General features: G+C 38.4%; 2 non-coding genes across 2 annotated transcripts; both read right to left on the bottom strand.

Moving 5' to 3' along the window:
- Positions 1 to 1328: 1328 nt before the first annotated feature.
- LOC130964974 (small nucleolar RNA R71) lies at positions 1329 to 1436 on the bottom strand. The gene has a single exon (XR_009081036.1). It is a non-coding gene; the product is annotated as a small nucleolar RNA R71 (small nucleolar RNA).
- A 17957-nt stretch (positions 1437 to 19393) lies between these two features.
- LOC130964666 (small nucleolar RNA R71) lies at positions 19394 to 19501 on the bottom strand. Its single transcript, XR_009080751.1, has one exon. It is a non-coding gene; the product is annotated as a small nucleolar RNA R71 (small nucleolar RNA).
- Between the last annotated feature and the right edge of the window lie 1572 nt (positions 19502 to 21073).

Below are 21073 nucleotides of genomic sequence, written 5' to 3'. Positions count from 1 at the left end.
TTTTGTTCTTATCTTTATTTCATAATTTTCAAAAACTTTACTAACAATTAATGTGATTGATTCAAAAATTTGAAGTTTGTTACTTTCTTGTTAAGAAAGGTTCAATCTTTAAATTCTAAAATCATATCTTTTAGTTTCTTGTTAGTCAAGTAATCAATTTTAATTTTAAAAATCAAATATTTTAAATTTCTTTTTCAATTCTTTTTCAAAATAAAGTTCAATCATATATTTTTAATCATATCTTTTCAATCATATCTTTTCAAGCATATCTTTTTTAAATCATATCTTTTTCAAAATCAATTTCAAAATCTTTTCTAACTTCTTATCTTTTCAAAATTGATTTTCAAATCTTTTTCAACTAACTAATTGACTTTTTGTTTGTTTCTTATCTTTTTCAAAATCACCTAACTACTTTTCTCTCTCTAATTTTCGAAAATTCCTCACCCTTTTTCAAAATTCTTTTTAATTAACTAATTGTTTCAAATTTTAATTTTAATTTTATTTCTTCTCTTAATTTTCGAGTTTTAACTAATAATTAAAATAAAAACAAAAATATTTTTCTTCTCTTTTAGTTAATATTCGAATTCCCTCTCTCTCTCATCTTTTTCTATTTATTTATTCATTTACTAACACTTCTCTTCATCTCAAAATTCGAACCCTCTCTTCTCCTCTGTGTTCGAATTTTTCTCTTCTCCTTCTTCTATTATTTTCTTCTTCTACTAACATAAAGGAATCTCTATACTGTGACATAGAAGATTTCTCTTTTTTTTTGTTAGCTTCTTTTTCATTTGAGCAGGAGCAAGGACAAGGACATTCTTGTTGAAGTAGATCCTGAACCTGAAAGGACTCTGAAGAGGAAGCTAAGAGCAGCTAAAACACAACACTCTAAGGAGGACTTTATTTAAATTTTCGAAAAAGAAGTAAAGATGGCCGAACTCAATAAGAATGGTGGAGGTGCAACGAAGATGCTTGGTGACTTTACTGCACCAAATTCCAACTTCCATGGAAGAAGCATCTCAATCCCTGCCATTGGAGCAAACAATTTTGAGCTAAAGCCTCAATTAGTTTCTCTTATGCAACAGAATTGCAAGTTCTACGGACTTCCATCAGAAGATCCTTTTCAGTTCTTAACTAAATTCTTGCAGATCTGTGATATTGTTAAGACCAATGGGATTGATCCCGAGGTCTACAGGCTTATGCTTTTCCCTTTTGCTGTAAGAGACAGAGCTAGAATATGGTTGGACTCTCAACCTAAAGATGGCCTGAACTCTTGGGATAAGCTGGTCACGGCTTTCTTAGCCAAGTTCTTTCCTCCTCAAAAGCTTAGCAAGCTTAGAGTGGATGTTCAAACCTTCAGACAGAAAGAAGGTGAATCCCTCTATGAAGCTTGGGAGAGATACAAGCAACTGACCAAAAAGTGTCCTTCTGACATGCTTTCAGAATGGACCATCCTAGATATATTCTATGATGGTCTGTCTGAATTATCTAAGATGTCATTGGACTATTCTACAGGTGGATCTATTCACCTAAAGAAAACTCCTGCAGAAGCTCAGGAACTCATTGACATGGTTACAAATAACCAGTTCATGTACACTTCTGAAAGGAATCCTGTGAGTAATGGGATGCCTTAGAGGAAGGGAGTTCTTGAAATTGATGCTCTGAATGCCATATTGGCTCAGAACAAAATGTTGACTCAGCAAGTCAATTTGATTTCTCAAAGTCTGAAGGGATTACAAAATGCATCCAACAGTATTAAAGAAGCATCTTCTGAAGAAGAAGCTTATGATCCTGAGAACCTTGCAATAGCAGAGGTGAATTACATGGGTGAAGCCTATGGAAACACCTATAATCCCTCATGGAGAAATCATCCAAATTTCTCATGGAAGGATCAACAAAAGCCTCAACAAGGCTTTAATAATGGTGGAAGAAACAGGTTTAGCAATAGCAAGCCTTTTCCATCATCATCTCAGCAACAGACAGATAATTCTGAGCAGAACCCATCTAGCTTAGCAAACATAGTCTCTGATCTATCTAAGGCCACTCTAAGTTTCATGAATGAAACAAGGTCCTCCATTAGAAATTTGGAAGCACAAGTGGGCCAGTTGAGTAAAATTTAGGGGTCACTGAAACTCCTCCTAGTACTCTCCCTAGCAATACAGAAGAGAATCCAAAAAGAGAGTGCAAGGCCATAACCTTACTTGGTGTGGCCGAATGCTCAGAGGAGGAAGAGGATATCAATCCCAATGAGGAAGACCTCATGGGACGTCCTCTGGACAAAAAGGAGTTCCCATTTGAGGAACCTAAGGAATCTGAGGCTCATATAGAGACCATAGAGATTTCGTTGAACCTACTTCTGCCATTCATGAGCTCTGATAAATATTCTTCCTCTGAAGAGGATGAAGATATTACTGAAGAGCAAGTTGCTAAGTACCTTGGAGCAATCATGAAGCTGAATGCCAAGTTATTTGGTAATGAGACTTGGGTGGATGAACCCCCTTGCTCACCAATGAACTGAATGATTTGGCTAGGCAGATATTACCTCAAAAAAAAAAAAACAGGATCTTGGTAAATTCTTAATTCCCTGTACCATAGGCACCATGACCTTTGAGAAGGCTCTGTGTGACCTGGGGTCAGGCATAAACTTAATGCCACTCTCTGTAATGGAGAAATTGGGATTCTTTGAGGTACAGGCTGCCAAGTTCTCATTAGAGATGACAGACAAATTCATGAAACAGGCTTATGGACAGGTAGAGGACGTGCTAGTAAAGGTCAAAGGCCTTTACATCCCTGCTGATTTCATAATCCTAGACACTGGAAAGGATGAGGATGAATCCATCATCCTTAGAAGACCCTTCCTAGCCATAGCAAAAGCTGTTATTGATGTGGACAGAGGAGACTTGGTCCTTCAATTGAATGAGGACTACCTTGTGTTTAAAACTCAAAGATCTCCCTCTGTAACCATGGAGAGGAAGCACGAAAAGCTTCTCTCAATTCAGAGTCAAACAAAGCCCCCATATTCAAACTCTGAGTTTGGTGTTGGGAGGCCACAACCAAACTCTAAGTTTGGTGTTGAACCCCTACAATCAAACTCTAAGTTTGGTGTTAGGAGGTTCCAACAATGCTCTGAACATCTGTGAGGCTCCATGAGAGCTTGATGATTAGATTTTTGACGGTTTAGAATTTCACTAATGAAATCTCGTTGTAAAGTATAGTTTCTAAACCAAACAATAATCCTTTCATACAAAAAGTTGTTTGTCACTAGTACAAACCCCTAAAATTTATAAACCGAAGTATTGGATCTCGGATCGTTCTCCCTAGGAATTACAATGAAGTGTCTTGTTATTGGTTATGAATTATTTTGGGGTTTTGATAAGAGGCATGAAAGATAAATGGCAAGAAAAATAAACTAACAACTAACAAAGCTCTTGGCAAGATATGAGAACTAGAAATCCTATCCTAGTTACCTTTCTCAATTGTGATGAGAATTGTTCATTGCTCCCACTTAGTTAACCTCTAACCATAGAGGGAAGTCAAGTGGATGAATCAAATTGATTCCTCAAGTCCTAATCAACTCCTAAGGGAATGACTAGCTTTAGAGACATTCAAATCAATTAGCAACTTCTAATTATCAATCAACAAAGGAATTAGATAACTCAAGAGTCACTAATTACTCTACCTAGGCCAAGAGGAACAAAATCTACACTAGAACTCAACCAAGCATTTCATCAAACACTTGGCAGGCACAAAAGGAAAGCATAGTAAATCAACAACAAGAATGAAATCTAACAACAATTATTGCAAAGAATTAACAATAACAATCAAGGAAATCACAATTATCATGAATTACCTCCAATTGCATTATTGAAAGAAAACAAAGGAACAACAATCTATCTAAAACAAAATGAAGAATTACAATTATTAAAGTACATAACTAGAAAGAGGAAGAGGGGAAGATTAAAACTTGATGAAGGAAAAGAGAATTGAAGCATGAATTAAACCTAGATCTAAGAGGAGAGATTAACCTAATCCTAATCCTAGAGAGAAGTGAGAGCTTCTCTCTCTAAACTACTCTAAACTAAAACTATGACTAATGGTCACTCCCTTCTAATTCAATCCTTGATCCTTTTATTCCTTTCTATCAGTAATTGGCGCTAAAATGGGTTCAGAAACCCTCTCAAATCGCCAGGCACGTGTTGCTTTAATGAAGTCATGTGCGATCATCGACGCGTGCGCGCACGGTACGCGTGCGCGTCCCTGGCCGATTCTGCAATGCGTGCGCGAGTGCCTTGTGCGCCTGCGCGTGCTTGATCAAGATCAATTCTTTGGTTTTTGTGCTTCTCTCCACTTGCATGCTTTCTTCCTTGCTCCCTTGATCCATGTCTAGCCTATTTCAACCTGAGATTACATCTTATGGAATCAAAGAGGAATTAAAATTATCAAATTAAAGGCTTAAAAAGCATGTTTTTACACTTAAACACAATTACGGGAGAGATAACAAAACCATGCCAATTCATAGGCTAAATGCGAGAAAAGGTCATCAAAATACTCTAAATTCAATACAAGATAAACCCTAAAAATGGGGTTTATCAACCTCCCCACACTTAAACCTTAGCATGTCCTCATGCTAAAATAAGAAGGAACTAAGGGGTATGACATTTATTGAATGCAACTAAACTATATGAGTCCTATCTAATTGCAACTACCTAAAGTGAATGCAAATGCTTAGTTCAAACAAATCAATTCCCAAGAGACATGCATAAGTACAATAGCTAGGGCAATAGGAGTTAAGTCCCAACCACAATTGTATTGAATTATTAGAAGAAATTCAAGTTTGCAAGAATATAGATAATATAGGTGAACACATGTGATTGAATTTTTGAACCCTCACCGGATGTGTATCCGCTCTATTCACTCAAGTGTTTTAAGGGTTAATTCACTCAAATCTCCTCTAATCATGCTTTCCAAAGTTTGATCTTCTTCTAACAACCAACATTTATTCAATGCATGCATACATTCATCATGAGGTCTTTCCTTAGGTTGTAATGGGGCTAGGGTCAAGGTAGGATGCATATATGGTTAAGTGAGCTTGAAATTTGGATCTTTGATAAGCTTAAACTTCCCACCTAACCTATGACATTCTTATACAATTTCAAAGCTAACCTAACTACCCATTTCTCACTTTTTTCACATACTCATGCATTTTCTTTTTCATTTCACAACACTTATGCATTGATCTTATTGAGCTTCACTTTGGGCATTTTGTCCCTTTTTTATTATTTTTCTTCTTTTTTTTCTTCCTTTTTCTATTTTTTTTCTTTTCCATATTATTTTTCCTTTTCTTTTTCTTTTTCTCATTTCCCTTTTTTTTTATATACAAGAATCTCAATGCATAAGGTTTACATTTGATCAGTACATGAGTATGTACCCAATTCCCAATATTTTTAATAACACTACAAAACTACCCCTTTTATTTATCCAATGTCCCAAGATTCCCACACTTGAATGATACTCACACATGCTAGCCTAAGCTAATCAAAGATCCAAATAAGGACAATTATTGTTTTTCGCTTTAAGGCTTGTAATGTGCTAAATTAAGAACAAAGTGGGTTAAGCGTAGGCTCAAAGTTGGCTAACAATGGAGGATAAAAGGTAAGTCTATTTGGGTAAGTGAGCTAATGAAATGATGGCCTCAATCATACAAATGCATAAATACAAGAAATAAATGGACATATAGAATCAAGCAAATCAAGGATCACAATCATAGAAAGAGAACAATTTCACACAAGAATGGAAAATAAGTGGTTATAAAATGTAACCACATCAATAGGCTCAAGTCTCACAAGCTTGTGTTCTTAATTCAATACATGCTTCACAAAGTATGAATTCAAGCAAGTTTCACCAAAAGTTTTCTTCAATCATTTGGGTTATTACCCTATAATTAAATTTCTTGAAAAATCTCAATATTTGACTAAGCATTATTGTGATTGAAAAATTCAAAAATTTCCTTATTTTCCCTTTTCTTTTCTGCTTAAAACCAATTTCTTATGCAAAAGGGGTGACTAAGTTTTTGCAATTCAAAGTATGTTTTCTAATCACAACCACAAACTAAAAAGAAAGATATGCAAAAATGTATAAAGAAAAGTCCAACTAAAAGTATGAAATCTATCATCCAAAACATCTAAAGATATCCAAAAGCATCAAAATATCTAAAATCCAAAATGAGCAGTAAAAGTATCCACAGTGAACCAAAATAGCAAGAGTATCCGAAATAAACTCAAAATGCATCAAATATATACAAAAGATATGCAAAGCAATGTAACTAAGAGAGTGGCCAAAATATTCACCGGTCCTCTAATGATGCTACCGGTGACCTCCCCACACTTAAGACCAAGCATCGTCCTCGATGCTAAACGGAAGGATCAGTGGAAGGTACAACGGTAGGCTCTGGCTGTGGCTGTGGGACCGGCTCCTCATAGGTCTGTGGTGCCTCTGTAGTGTCAGGAGCAGCTGGAGGTGCATCCTGCTGAGTCGGTGCCTCCACATCCTCCTCCTGATGATCCTGCTCATCGGAGGCTGGAGAGTCGGGAAGCGGAGGTAACTCAGCGCCGAGGGAGATGAGTGCCTGATCCATCCGGTCCAGTCGGTGTCTAACATGGAGCCTCTCGCGCTCCAAAAACCGAAACAGGCGCTGGACCAGTAAGTAAGTGGGATTAGGTGCTGAAGGAGGAGCTGTCGAAGAAGATGGAGCTGCTGCTGTAGAAGAGGATGGGGCTGCTGTAGAGGCTGAAGGTCCAACTGCCCCCACTACTGCCCTAGCTCTGGAACGGCGTCTAGCTGGTGGCTTCCCGTGTACCCAACCACCCCAAGGAATAGTAACCTCCTTGTCATCATCATCTGGGGGTGGTGGTATCACATCATCATCCAACCACGGGACCTCAGCTAGGGCGGCCATACTAGTGACCAAAGTAGGGAATGGAAGTAGGCCACGAATATGCGCTCGCCACATACACTGCCGGATAAGTCGAGGAAAATAAACATCCTTCCCCTCCATAACACACCCAATCAGCAGTAGCATCTCCATAGGGATCTCAGAGAAGTGAGTGGTGGGTAAGACATAGTGGGCAAATATCATCTGCCAAGTCTTGGCCTCTCTAGTCAGCTGAGCAAAGAGCATCCCCTTAGGCTTAGTGTTGTTCGCATCCATGACCCATGTAGCATCTGGTAAACCAATCACGCGCCTAAGCGCCTCATAGTCAAAGGTCATGCTGTGAATAGCCAACTCGGCCTGCTGATGGGCGCAGGTGCCATCAGGAAGATGTCGGCACTGCAATGCCTCCTCTATAGCAGTCTCAGTAATCATGATCTCTCTACCCCTCAACTGAACTGAATCCAATGTGGGACGGAAGAAGTTGCAATAAAATTCCTTCACCCAAGAAATATTGATATCCCCCAAATCTCTGTCAACAAAATCCATACCCAACTCTAGGATCCGACTAGTAATGGAGCGTCGTACATCATTGGGAAGGACAAGCTTCTTCTCGGTATTCAGTTTCGTCGTCCAATACTTGGAAAGGTGAAGCTCACAGTAAAGATTGGGGAATTTAGTTGGGTCAGTAGAAGGTAGCAGCTGATTTTCCTTTTCCTCGTCATTCAAAGGATTCTTAGCATAATTCTTGTAAATGGAGGGAATAGATGGGGTAGAATGTTTCCTTTTCTTGGAGGAAGTGGCTATAGCCTTTCCTTTATCCGACATCCTAAAAAAAATATGATAGAATATAAGCAATAAAGCACTTAGCACGAAGCAAGGAAAGCATGTTCAGGACGTAAAATAGATGGCGAGCAAACATGATGTGAGCTAAACTTGAAACATGGGCAGCAAGTAAGAACAGAAAACATAGCCATAAACCAAGAATTCAATGATTAAACAATGAGCACAAATCTTAAGGAATAGGCATGTTCACCATCATGACTCAAAAGAATGGTTAAAAGGGTTAAAATGCAAGCAAAAGTGAAGTTAGTAAGTAAAGAAGACAGTGAGTTAGAAAAGTGGAGTTACAAGTTAGTAGTATGATGAGAAATGAATCTTTCAAGTAAACAAATCATGTTCACAAGCATGAGGGTATGGTCCTAACAGAAGTAGCTTTCACAAGAATTGGTGCGGTAAACACTAGAAAGAGACTGTGCAACTATGAACAAGTAGAAATCGAATTTGGAAGAAATAAGAAGTTGCACATAGAAGTACGCCAACACTTGTTTTCATGAGGCCAATGCCGAACCCAGGAGGCAAATAGAAATGGAAATTAGCCCAATATGAACTTGGTGCGCATTAAGCAAAGGTTTGGAAAATGTATATGCCAAGTTTCAATTTGTCAATAAAAATTAGAGGAAAAAAGTAATTCTTGAAAATTGGGCAGCATTCCGGCTTAAAATTGGACGTTCCTGGATGGCAACATAGCACAATTAGCATGATTACAATATCAACTAATCACAGCAGCAATAAGACAGCAACCAAGCAACACAGATTGCATACAGAGCAACTCAAAATTGGCACTTATCAGACAAGTGAACAAACAGAATATGAACACAAACGGAGCACTTATCAGGCCTAGAATCCTCTATCCAGTCCTAGCTACCTAACCGCAATTATTTCTAACTAATCCTATCATGCAACATTTTAATTCAAACTAACTAACAGGATACTAACAGTAGCTAACAGAATCAAACAATTAAAAATAAACAGAATCTGAGCAGGAACCTGGGAGTGGAGAAGAACTGAGAATCGGAAGGGGAAATTAGGATTGGAGCAGGGGCAGCAGAATTAGAGGTTCGTGCCGCCGTGGATGGTGGCGGTTGTGGCGGTGAGGCAGCGAAGACGGAGTGAGAGACAGAGTGCAGGGGAGGCTGGCTGGCGATCTTGAGAGAGGGCAAGTGAGATGAGATTGTGAAATGGGGGAAGAAAAGGAGGAGCCGCCGCGTGCCTATCGCCGGTGGCGATGGTGGAGTCACGGCGGTGAGAAAGGAGAAGTGAGAGGTAGGAGCGGAGTGGATAAGTGAGAGAGAGAGAAAATGAAGGGGTTGGTTGGTGGTGAGAGAGAGAGGCTGGCGGTGGCCGTGCGGTGGTGGTGACGGCGGCGGAGGTTGAGGGTGAGAAGAAGAAGAAGATGATGAGGGAGAAGGGAGAGTGCGCAACGCCCTTCGCGCACTAGGGTTATCCTATTTTTGAATCGACGCGAGCGCGCACCTTGCGCGTCCGCGTACCTTGCCGAAAATAAGGATCTATGCGTGAGCGTACAGCGCGCACAAGCGTGATTTGGCAAACTACACAAGGGCGCGTGCGCGTACAGTGCGCGCACGCGTACATGGGGTTGGGCTTGAGGCTTAGAGTGGGCTTGACGCACGCCCAACTCTCTGGCCAAAGGCTTGGAGTGGCAGCATCATATAAGGGACGCGCGTGCGGCAAGTGCGCGTCCGCGTATATTGAGGAATTGGCGTAAGGTGCGCTAGCGCAATGCGTGCGCTCGCATCTATTCCACCTTTAGACATATGGGCGCGCATGCGGCGAATGCGCGTCCGCGTAGATGGAGTTGGGCTAGGGGCTTAAGGTTGGTCCAGATCCAGCACAACTCTCTGGGGCTTGGCTCAAAATTTTGCAGCAGTAAATCGACGCGGACGCGGCAGGTGCGCGTCCGCGTGCACTTCCTTGTTCTCATGATTGGCGAGCACGCACGTAGTGCGCGTCAGCGTGGGTCATGTTGGGCTCAGGGCATAGTGGTTACCCAGGAGAGGCCCAACTCTCTGGAATGTGGGTGATGATGCATCTGCTCAGGGATGCGTGCGCGTACATTGTGCGCGCGCGTCCACCCTCCCTTTCTTCTTCTTTTTTTTTATCAAAGAAATTATGCTCAGGTGCTCCCCATACTGCTCACAACTCTTTATTCATCTACTACTAAACACAAAAATGCAATTCACAAAAATGCAATTTGATATTATTCATCTACTACTAAACACAACATACATGTGAATATACTAACAATTAAGTTGTACAAACAAATTTATATGAAACATCTACCTACAATGGTAACTCAAATCACTTATGAAGCAAAAATAAAAGAGTGTGAAAAGAGTTTACCATGGTGGGGTGTCTCCCACCTAGCACTTTTAGTTTAAGTCCTTAAGTTGGACATTTTGAGGAGCTTATTGTCATGGTGGCTTATGTTTGTACTCATCCTTGAATCTCCAAGGATCTTTGCTTCTCAATTGGTTGACAGAAATTCCAACCATTTTCATCAAGCTTGGGCAAAGTTCTACCCAAGATATGAGTCCCCATAGTTGGTCTCCACATAGCGAACCGGGATCCCATATCTTATCTTCACACCCATCCGTTAGTTGAGTTTCATGATTTTTCCGTACGGGTGGTTGACATAAGGGTGATTGACACATAGAATTCTCTTTATTCCACCAATGCTTCCTTCTAGACCCATATACGGAGATTTCCGTTCCATCCTCATTCCTATACCTTAGAGTCTTGGCCTTTATGATTTTTATACCGAATTTCCAACCACTACACGACTCTCTCCTATTCCTAACTCCACAAAGAGCTCGAAGTTGACCATCATTTTCAATGAAACCATATTCAAGTGAGAAGTTAAAGCTTAGAGATAGAGATTTTACCCACTTAAATGTTGCATTTGATGGTAACTTGGGAAGGGAGGCTTCCCCACACTTAGACAATGCAAGGTCCACTTCCTTGTGCTCTTCTTTAGTTGTTTCCACCTCTTCACAAGCTTCTTCAATTTCAACCTCTTTCCTTTTACTTGGCCTGGTATTGTCTTCAAGAACTTCATCTCGCCCAATGGGTGGTGAGTCAATTTTGGATAGGAATTCATTGATGAATGAATCCATCTCTTGCTCATCCTCTTCATATTCTTCAATTTCAATATACACCATGCCATTTTCATCTTCCTTGGGAGGTTGCGCACCCTCTTCAACATCAATATCAAGCTTCTTGGAAGAGTGCTCCATGATGCTACATTCCCATGGACTTTCAACATCTCCTAATTCTTCAACCACTTCTTCCTTTTCTTCAATGATCATAGGTTCCTCCAATTGTTCCAACATAAAACTTGGTTCTTCCTTCTCCACCGGATTTTCCAATTTCTCCTTCATGCTTTGCTCTTCTTTTGACCATTCAAATGTGGTCACGAAAGTACCTTGAGTATTCAAGCATTGGTGGGCTAAAGTGTGCACCACCTTGGTCAAATTGGTCACAAACTCAAGTGTATCCCGCTTCATGGCTTCTTGTCCTTGAAGTAACAAGGTGAGAGGATCGTCTATTGGGGCTTGTGGTGGGTAGGAAGGCTCATCATTTTGGAGAGAGGGTTCATAATAGGAAGGTGGTTCTTCTTGGTAAGGTTGTGGAGATTGTGTGTATTGAGGTGGTTTTTGGTAGTAGTAATCTTGGAATTGTGGTGGTTCTAAAGGTTCTTGCTCGTAATGGTTATAGGAGTATGGTATGGTTGCTTGGTCATATGATGGATATGGATCATAGGAAGGTGCTTGGTATGGAAAGGCTTGTGAGAATGGTTGAGGTTCATGTTGAGGGTGAGGTTCATAGGCATATGATGGTGATTGTTGAAAATCACAAGGAGATTCACCATAGCCATTTGATTGATATGCATCATGGAATGGCTCTTCTTCATAGTGCATTGGTGGGGGTTGTTGCCAAGAGGATTGATCATATGCATATGGCTCTTCCCACCTTTGATTGTCCCATTTCTGATACACATTCTCATTGAAGCTCTCATCACCTACAACATAGTTGTAATCACACTCATAGCCAAAGTGAGAATTCATGGTGGAAGGGGAAAAATAAAATTCTACAACTAGCAAATAAAGCAAAAAGCAAGATATTCACACTATTCACATATGTACAATAACCAATAACATAACACCATTGCAATCCCGGCAACGGCGCCATTTTGATGATTAGATTTTTGACGGTTTAGAATTTCACTAATGAAATCTCGTTGTAAAGTATAGTTTCTAAACCAAACAATAATCCTTTCATACAAAAAGTTGTTTGTCACTAGTACAAACCGCTAAAATTTATAAACCAAAGTATTGGACCTCGGGTCGTTCTCCCTAGGAATTACAATGAAGTGTCTTGTTATTGGTTATGAATTATTTTGGGGTTTTGATAAGAGGCATGAAAGATAAATGGCAAGAAAAATAAACTAACAACTAACAAAGCTCTTGGCAAGATATGAGAACTAGAAATCCTATCCTAGTTACCTTTCTCAATTGTGATGAGAATTGTTCATTGCTCCCACTTAGTTAACCTCTAACCATAGAGGGAAGTCAAGTGGATGAATCAAATTGATTCCTCAAGTCCTAATCAACTTCTAAGGGAATGACTAGCTTTAGAGACATTCAAATCAATTAGCAACTTCTAATTATCAATCAACAAAGGAATTAGATAACTCAAGAGTCACTAATTACTCTACCTAGGCCAAGAGGAACAAAATCTACACTAGAACTCAACCAAGCATTTCATCAAACACTTGGCAGGCACAAAAGGAAAGCATAGTAAATCAACAACAAGAATGAAATCTAACAACAATTATTGCAAAGAATTAACAATAACAATCAAGGAAATCACAATTATCATGAATTACCTCCAATTGCATTATTGAAAGAAAACAAAGGAACAACAATCTATCCAAAACAAAATGAAGAATTACAATTATTAAAGTACATAACTAGAAAGAGGAAGAGGGGAAGATTAAAACTTGATGAAGGAAAAGTGAATTGAAGCATGAATTAAACTAGATCTAAGAGGAGAGATTAACCTAATCCTAATCCTAGAGAGAAGTGAGAGCTTCTCTCTCTAAACTACTCTAAACTAAAACTATGACTAATGGTCACTCCCTTCTAATTCAATCCTTGATCCTTTTATTCCTTTCTATCAGTAATTGGCGCCAAAATGGGTTCAGAAACCTTCTCAAATCGCCAGGCACGTGTTGCTTTAATGAAGTCATGTGCGATCATCGACGCGTGCGCACACGATACGCGTGCGCGTCCCTGGCCGATTCTGCAATGTGCGCGCGAGCGCCTTATGCGCGTGCGCGTGCTTGGTCAAGATCAATTCTTTGGTTTTTGTGCTTTTCTCCACTTGCATGCTTTCTTCCTTGCTCCCTTGATCCATGACTAGCCTATTTCAACCTGAGATTACTAGCAAACACATCAAGGCATCTTATGGAATCAAAGAGGAATTAAAATTATCAAATTAAAGGCTTAAAAAGTATGTTTTTGCACTTAAACACAATTACGGGAGAGATAACAAAACCATGCCAATTCATAGGCTAAATGCGAGAAAAGGTCATCAAAATACTCTAAATTCAATACAAGATAAACCCTAAAAATGGGGTTTATCAGAGCTCACTGTCAAGCTATTGACATTAAAGAAGCGCTTATTGAGAGGCAACCCAATTTTATTTATCTATGTTATTTTCCTTTTTTAGGTTGATGATCATGTGAAATCACAAAAACAACTGTAAAAATTCAAGAAAAATCAAAAACAGCATTAAAAATAGCACACCCTAGAGGAAAGACTTATTGGCGTTTAAACACCAGAAACAAGCACCAGACTGGCGTTAAACACCAGAAACAGGCTACAATCTGGCGTTAAACGCCAGAAACAGGTTGCAGCCTGGCGTTTAATGCCAAGAAAGGAATAAAAGCTGGCGTTTAACGCCAGAAACAAGCAGCAATCTGGCGTTAAATGCCAGGATTGCACTGTAAGGGCGTTTACACACCTAATAGGAGCAGGGATGATAAATCCTTGACCTCTCAGGATCTGTGGACCCCACAGGATCCCCACCTACCCAACCTCTCTCTCTCTCTCTCTCCATCTCCTCCATTCTCTTCTTCTCCCACTTCTTTCTCTCATCTTTTACACGAGGACGAGCAAACCTTTTAAGTTTGGTGTGGTAAAAGCCTTGCTTTTTGTTTTTCCATAACCATTTATGGCACCTAAGGTCGGAGAAACCTCTAGAAAGAGGAAAGGGAAAGCAAAAGCTTCCGCCTCCGAGTCATGGGAGATGGAGAGATTCATCTCAAGGGTCCATAGTTTAGTAATAGAGCATTTTTACTGCACATCAAGAGAGCCCACTCATGGACCTCAACAAAAGCATGAGGAATTCCCTCATCAAGAAATCCCTGAGATGCCTCAAGGGATACATTTTTCCTCCACACAACTATTGGGAGCAACTAAGGATAGGAGCACCAAAAGCACTAAGGATGGAGCAACAAAGGCAAGGAAGAGACATAGAGGACCTCAAGAGCACCATTGGTTCTTCAAGAGGAAGACGCCACCCTCACTAAGCTGGACTCATTCCTTAATCTCCTTGTCTATTTATTTTTCTCTTTTCGGTTTTGAGCTTCATGTTTGTCTATGTTTGTGTCTTCATTACATGATCATTACTGTCTATGTCTTAAAGCTATGAATAACTCCATGAATCCTTCACCTCTCTTAAATGAAAAATGTTCTTAATTACAAAAGAACAAGAAGTACTTAGATTTCAAATTTTATCTTGAAATTAGTTTAATTATTTTGATGTGGTGGCAATACTTTTTTGTTCTCTGAATGAATGCTTGAACAGTGCATATTTTTGATCTTGTTGTTTATGAATTTTAAATTTGTTGGCTCTTGAAAGAATGATGAACAAAGAGAAATGTTATTGATAATTTGAAAAATCATGAAATTGATTCTTGAAGCAAGAAAAAGCAGTGAATAAGAAAGCTTGCGAAAAAAAAGAGAAAGAGAAAAATGGCGAAAAAAAAGAGAAAGAAAAAGAAAAAGCAAGCAGAAAAAGCCAATAGCCCTTTAAACCAAAAGGCAAGGGTAAAAAGGATCCAAGGCTTTGAGCATTAATGGATAGGAGGGCCCAAGGAAATAAAATCCAGGCCTAAGCGGCTAAATCAAGATGTCCCTAACCATGTTCTTGTGTCATGAAGGTCCAAGTGAAAAGCTTGAGACTGAGTGGTTAAAGTCGTGATCCAAAGCTAAAAGAGTGTGCTTAAGAGCTCTGGACACCTCAAACTGGGGACTTTAGCAAAGCTGAGTCACAATCTAAAAAGGTTCACCTAGTCATGTGTCTGTGGCATTTATGTATCCGGTGGTAATATTGGAAAACAAAGTGCTTAGGGCCACGGCCAAGACTCATAAAGTAGCTGTGTTCAAGAATCAACATACTGAACTAGAAAAATCAATAACACTCTGAAATTCTGAGTTCCTATAGATGCCAATCATTCTGAATTTCAAAGGATAAAGTGAAATGCAAAAACTGTTCAGAAGCAAAAAGCTACTAGCCCCGCTCATCTAATTGGGACTAAGTTTCATTGACATTGTGAGATTCATTTTATATTCTATTCTTTTTATCCTATTTTATTTTTAGTTGCTTGGGGACAAGCAACAATTTAAGTTTGGTGTTGTGATGAGCGGATAATTTATACGCTTTTTGGCATTGTTTTCAGATAGTTTTTAGTAGGATCTAGCTACTTTTTAGTATATTTTTATTAGTTTTTAAGCAAAATTTACATTTCCAGACTTTACTATGAGTTTGTGTGTTTTTCCGTTATTTCAGGTATTTTTTGGCTGAAATTGAGAGACCTGAGCAAATATCTGATTCAGAGGCTGACAAAGGACTGCTGATGCTGTTGGATTCTGACCTCCATGCACTCGAAATGAATTTTTTGGAGCTATAAGAGTCCAAATGGCGCGATCTAAATTGCGTTGAAAAGTAGACATCCAGGGCTTTCCAGAAATATATAATAGTCCATACTTTGTCAGATTTTAGACGATGAAAACTTGCGTTTAACGCCAGCTTTCTGTCCTATTATGGCGTTAAACGCTAGAAATAAGTTGCAAAGCAGAGTTAAACGCCAGAAACAAGTTCCAAACTGGCGTTTAACTCCAAGGAAGACGTCTATATGTGAAAGTTTCAATGCTCAGCCCAAGCACACACCAAGTGGGCCCGGAAGTGGATTTCTTCATCATTTACTTGTTTTTGTAAACTCTAGTAACTAGTTTAGTATAAATAGAACTTTTTACTATTGTACTGGGGGTCATTTTTCCTGTTTTCGAATTCACATGCTATTTGGGGAGGCTGGCCATTCGGCCATGCCTAGACCTTGTTCTTATGTATTTTCAACGGTGGAGTTTCTACACACCATAGATTAAGAGTCTGGAGCTCTGCTGTTCCTCGAGTATTAATGCAAAGTACTATTATTCTTCTATTCAATTCATGCTTATTCTTATTCTAAGATATTCATTCGCACACAAGAACATGATGAATGTGATGATTATGTGACACTCATCACCATTCTCACATATGAACGCGTGATTGACAACTACTTCCGTTCTACATGAAGACAAGCTTGAATGTATATCTCTTGGGTTTCTAATCAACGATTCACATCGACTCCCCTCTGACAATGGGGCATCTGAATCCGAGATTAGAGTCTTCGTGGTATAGGCTAGAATTCATTGGCAGCATTCTTGAGATCTGGAAAGTCAAAACCTTGTCTGTGGTATTCCGAGTAGAATCTGGGAAGGGATGACTGTGACGAGCTTCAAACTTGCGACTGTAGCGCGTGGTGACAGACGTAAAAGGATAGTAAATCCTATTCCTGCATGATCGAGAACCAACAGCTGATTAGCCATACGATATCTGTGCATGGTATTTTTCATCCGAGACGAGCAATCCGACAGTTGATTAGCCGTACAGAAACCGTAGAGAACATTTTCACTGAGAGGACGGGAAGTAGCCATTGACAACGGTGACACCCAACATACAGCTTGCCATGGAAAGGAGTATGAAGGATTGGATGAAGGCAGCAGGAAAGCAGAGATTCAGAAGGGACAAAGCATCTCCATACACTTATCTGAAATTCCCACCAATGATTTACATAAGTATCTCTATCTTTATTTTATGTTTATTTATCTTTTAATTATTAAAACTCCATAACCATTTAAATCCGCCTGACTGAGATTTACAAGGTGACCATAGCTTGCTTCATGCCGACAATCTCCGTTGGATCGACCCTTACTCACGTAAGGTTTATTACTTGGACGACCCAGTGCACTTGCTGGTTAGTTGTGTGAAGTTGTGAAAAAGAGTGATATTACAATTGTGCATACCAAGCTGTTGGCGCCATTGAGATCACAATTTCGTGCACCAAGTTTTTGGCGCCGTTGCCGGGGATTGTTCGAGTTTGGACAACTGACGATTCATCTTGTTGCTCAGATTATGTAATTTTCTTCTTGTTTCAACCTTTATTTTCTTTTCAAAAAGTTTTCAAAAATCTTTTAAAAAATTTTTTCTTCTTTTTCGTTTTTCTAGAAATAATTTTCGGAAAATAAAAAATTAATAAAATCATAAAAACCAAAAATATTTTGTGTTTCTTGTTCGAGTCTAGTTTCAATTTTTAAGTTTGGTGTCAATTGCATGTTTTTAAAATTTGTGCATTTTTTTGAAAAATTCATGCATTGCATTCTTCATGATCTTCAAGTTGTTCTTGATAAGTCTTCTTGTTTGATCTTCATATTTTCTTGTTTTGTGTCTTTTGTTGTTTTTCATATGCATTTTTGAATTCTTAGAGTCTAAACATTAAAAATTTCTAAGTTTGGTGTCTTGCATGTTTTCTTTTCTTAAAAATTTTTCAAAAATAAGTTCTTGGTGTTCATCATGATCTTCAAAGTGTTCTTGGTGTTCATCTTGACATTCATAGTGTTCTTGCATGCATCATTGGTTTTGATCCAAAATTTTCATGTTTTGGGTCATATTTGTATTTTTCTCTCTCATCATTAAAAATTCAAAAATAAAAAAATATCTTTTCCTTATTTTACTCATAATTTTTGAAATCTTTGGGTTGACTTAGTCAAAAATTTTTAAAATAAGTTGTTTCTTGTTAGTCAAGTCAAGATTTCATTTTTAAAAATCTTATCTTTTCAAATCTTTTTCAAAAATCAAATCTTTTTCATTTTTTCTTTTATATTTTCGAATTTTTTTTAAAATTGATTTTCAAAATCTTTTTCTTATCTTTATTTCATAATTTTCAAAAACTTTACTAACAATTAATGTGATTGATTCAAAAATTTGAAGTTTGTTACTTTCTTGTTAAGAAAGGTTCAATCTTTAAATTCTAGAATCATATCTTTTAGTTTTTTGTTAGTCAAGTAATCAATTTTAATTTTAAAAATTAAATCTTTTTAATTTCTTTTTCAATTCTTTTTCAAAATAAATTTCAATCATATCTTTTTAATCATATCTTTTCAATCATATCTTTTCAAACATATCTTTTTTAAATCATATCTTTTTCAAAATCAATTTCAAAATCTTTTCTAACTTCTTATCTTTTCAAAATTGATTTTCAAATCTTTTTCAACTAACTAATTGACTTTTTGTTTGTTTCTTATCTTTTTCAAAACCACCTAACTACCTTTCTCTCTATAATTTTCGAAAATTCCTCACCCTTTTTCAAAATTCTTTTTAATTAACTAATTATTTCAAATTTTAATTTTAATTTTAATTTTATTTCTTTTCTTAATTTTCGAATTTTAACTAATAATTAAAATAAAAACAAAAATATTTTTCTTCTCTTTTAGTTAATATTCGAATTCCCTCTCTCTCTCATCTTTTTCTATTTATTTATTCATTTACTAACACTTCTCTTCATCTCAAAATTCGAACCCTCTATTCTCCTCTGTGTTCAAATTTTTCTCTTCTCCTTCTTCTATTCTTTTCTTCTTATACTCACATAAAGGAATCTCTATACTGTGACATAGAGGATTTCTCTTCTTTTCTGTTCTCTTCTTTTTCATATGAGTAAGATCAAGGATAAGGACATTCTTGTTGAAGCAGATCCTAAACCTGAAAGGACTCTGAAGAGGAAACTAAGAGCAGCTAAAGCACAACACTCTAAAGAGGACTTTACTGAAATTTTTGAAAAAGAAGTAGATATGGCCGAACCCAATAACAATGGTGGAGGTGCAAGGAAGATGCTTGGTGACTTTACTGCACCAAATTCTAACTTCCATAGAAGAAGCATCTCAATCCCTGCCATTGGAGCAAACAATTTTGAGCTAAAGCCTCAATTAGTTTCTTTGATGCAACAGAATTGCAAGTTCTATGGACTTCCATCAGAAGATCCTTTTCAGTTCTTAACTGAATTCTTGCAGATCTGTGATACTGTTAAGACCAATGGGATTGATCCCGAGGTCTACAGGACTCTTAGGATATGGTTAGACTCTCAACCAAAAGATGGCCTGAACTCTTAGGATAAGCTGGTTATGACTTTCTTAGCCAAGTTCTTTCCTCCTCAAAAGCTTAGCAAGCGTAGAGTGGATGTTCAAACCTTCAGACAGAAAGAAGGTGAATCCCTCTATGAAGCTTGGGAGAGATACAAGCAACTGACCAAAAAGTGTCCTTCTGACATGCTTTCAGAATGGACCATCCTGGATATATTCTATGATGGTCTGTTTGAATTATCTAAGATGTCATTGGACCATTCTGTAGGTGGATCATTTACCTAAAGAAAACACCTGCAGAAGCTCAGGAACTCATTGACATGGTTGCAAATAACCAGTTCATGTACACTTCTAAAAGGAATCCTGTGAGTAATGGGACGCCTCAGAGGAAGGGAGTTCTTGAAATTGATGCTCTGAATGCTATATTGGCTCAGAACAAAATGTTGACTCAGCAAGTCAATTTGATATCTCAGAGTCTGAAGGGATTGCAAAATGCATCCAACATTACTAAAGAAGCATCTTCTGAAGAAGAAGCTTATGATCCTGAGAATCCTGCAATGGCAGAGGTGAATTACGTGGGTGAAGCCTATGGAAACACCTATAATCCCTCATGGAGAAATCATCCAAATTTCTCATGGAAGGATCAACAAAAGCCTCAACAAGGCTTTAACAATGGTGGAAGAAACAAGTTTAGCAGTAGCAAGCCTTTTTCATCATCATCTCAGCAACAGACAAAGAATTCTGAGTAGAACCCATCTAGCTTAGCAAATATAGTCTCTGATCTATCTAAAGGCCACTCTATGTTTCATGAATGAAACAAGGTTCTCCATTAGAAATTTGGAGGTACAAATGGGCCAGCTGAGTAAAAGAGTCACTGAAACTCCTCCTAGTACTCTCCCAAGCAATACAGAAGAGAATCCAAAAAGAGAATGCAAGGCCATAACCTTACTTGGTGTGGCCGAATGCTCAGAGGAGGAGGAGGATGTGAATCCCAATGAGGAAGACCTCATGGGATGTCCTCTGGACAAAAAGGAGTTCCCATTTGAGGAACCTAAGGAATCTGAGGCTCATATAGAGACCATAGAGATTCCATTGAACCTACTTCTACCATTCATGAGCTCTGATGAAAATTTTTCCTCTGAAGATGATGAAGATATTACTGAAGAGCAAGTTGCTAAGTACCTTGGAGCAATCATGAAGCTGAATGCCAAGTTATTTGGTAATGAGACTTGGGTGGATGAACCCCCTTTGCTCTCATCCCCCTTTGCTCACCAATGAACTAAATGACTTTGCTAGGCAGATATTACCTCAAAAGAAATAGGATCCTGGTAAATTCTTAATTCTTTGTACCATAGGAACCATGACCTTTGAGAAGGCTCTATGTGACCTAGGGTCAGGCATAAACTTAATGCCACTCTCTATAATGGAGAAACTGGGAATCTTTGAGGTACAGGCTGCCAAGTTCTCATTAGAGATGGCAGATAAATCCATGAAAAAGGCTTATGGACAAGTAGAGGACGTGATAGTAAAGGTCAAAGGCCTTTACATCCCTACTGATTTCATAATCCTAGACACTGGGAAGGATGAGGATGAATCCATCATCCTTGAAAGACCCTTCCTAGCCACAGCAAAAGCTGTGATTCATGTGGACAAAGGATAGTTGGTCCTTCAATTGAATTAGGACTACCTTGTGTTTAAAACTCAAGGATCTCCCTTTGTAACCATGGAGAGGAAGCATGAAAAGCTTCTCTCAATGCAGAGTCA

The sequence above is a fragment of the Arachis stenosperma genome, chromosome 2 (assembly GCF_014773155.1).
Source record: "Arachis stenosperma cultivar V10309 chromosome 2, arast.V10309.gnm1.PFL2, whole genome shotgun sequence".
Taxonomy (NCBI): Eukaryota; Viridiplantae; Streptophyta; class Magnoliopsida; order Fabales; family Fabaceae; genus Arachis; species Arachis stenosperma.
This window is presented reverse-complemented; position numbering and strand designations above follow the sequence as displayed.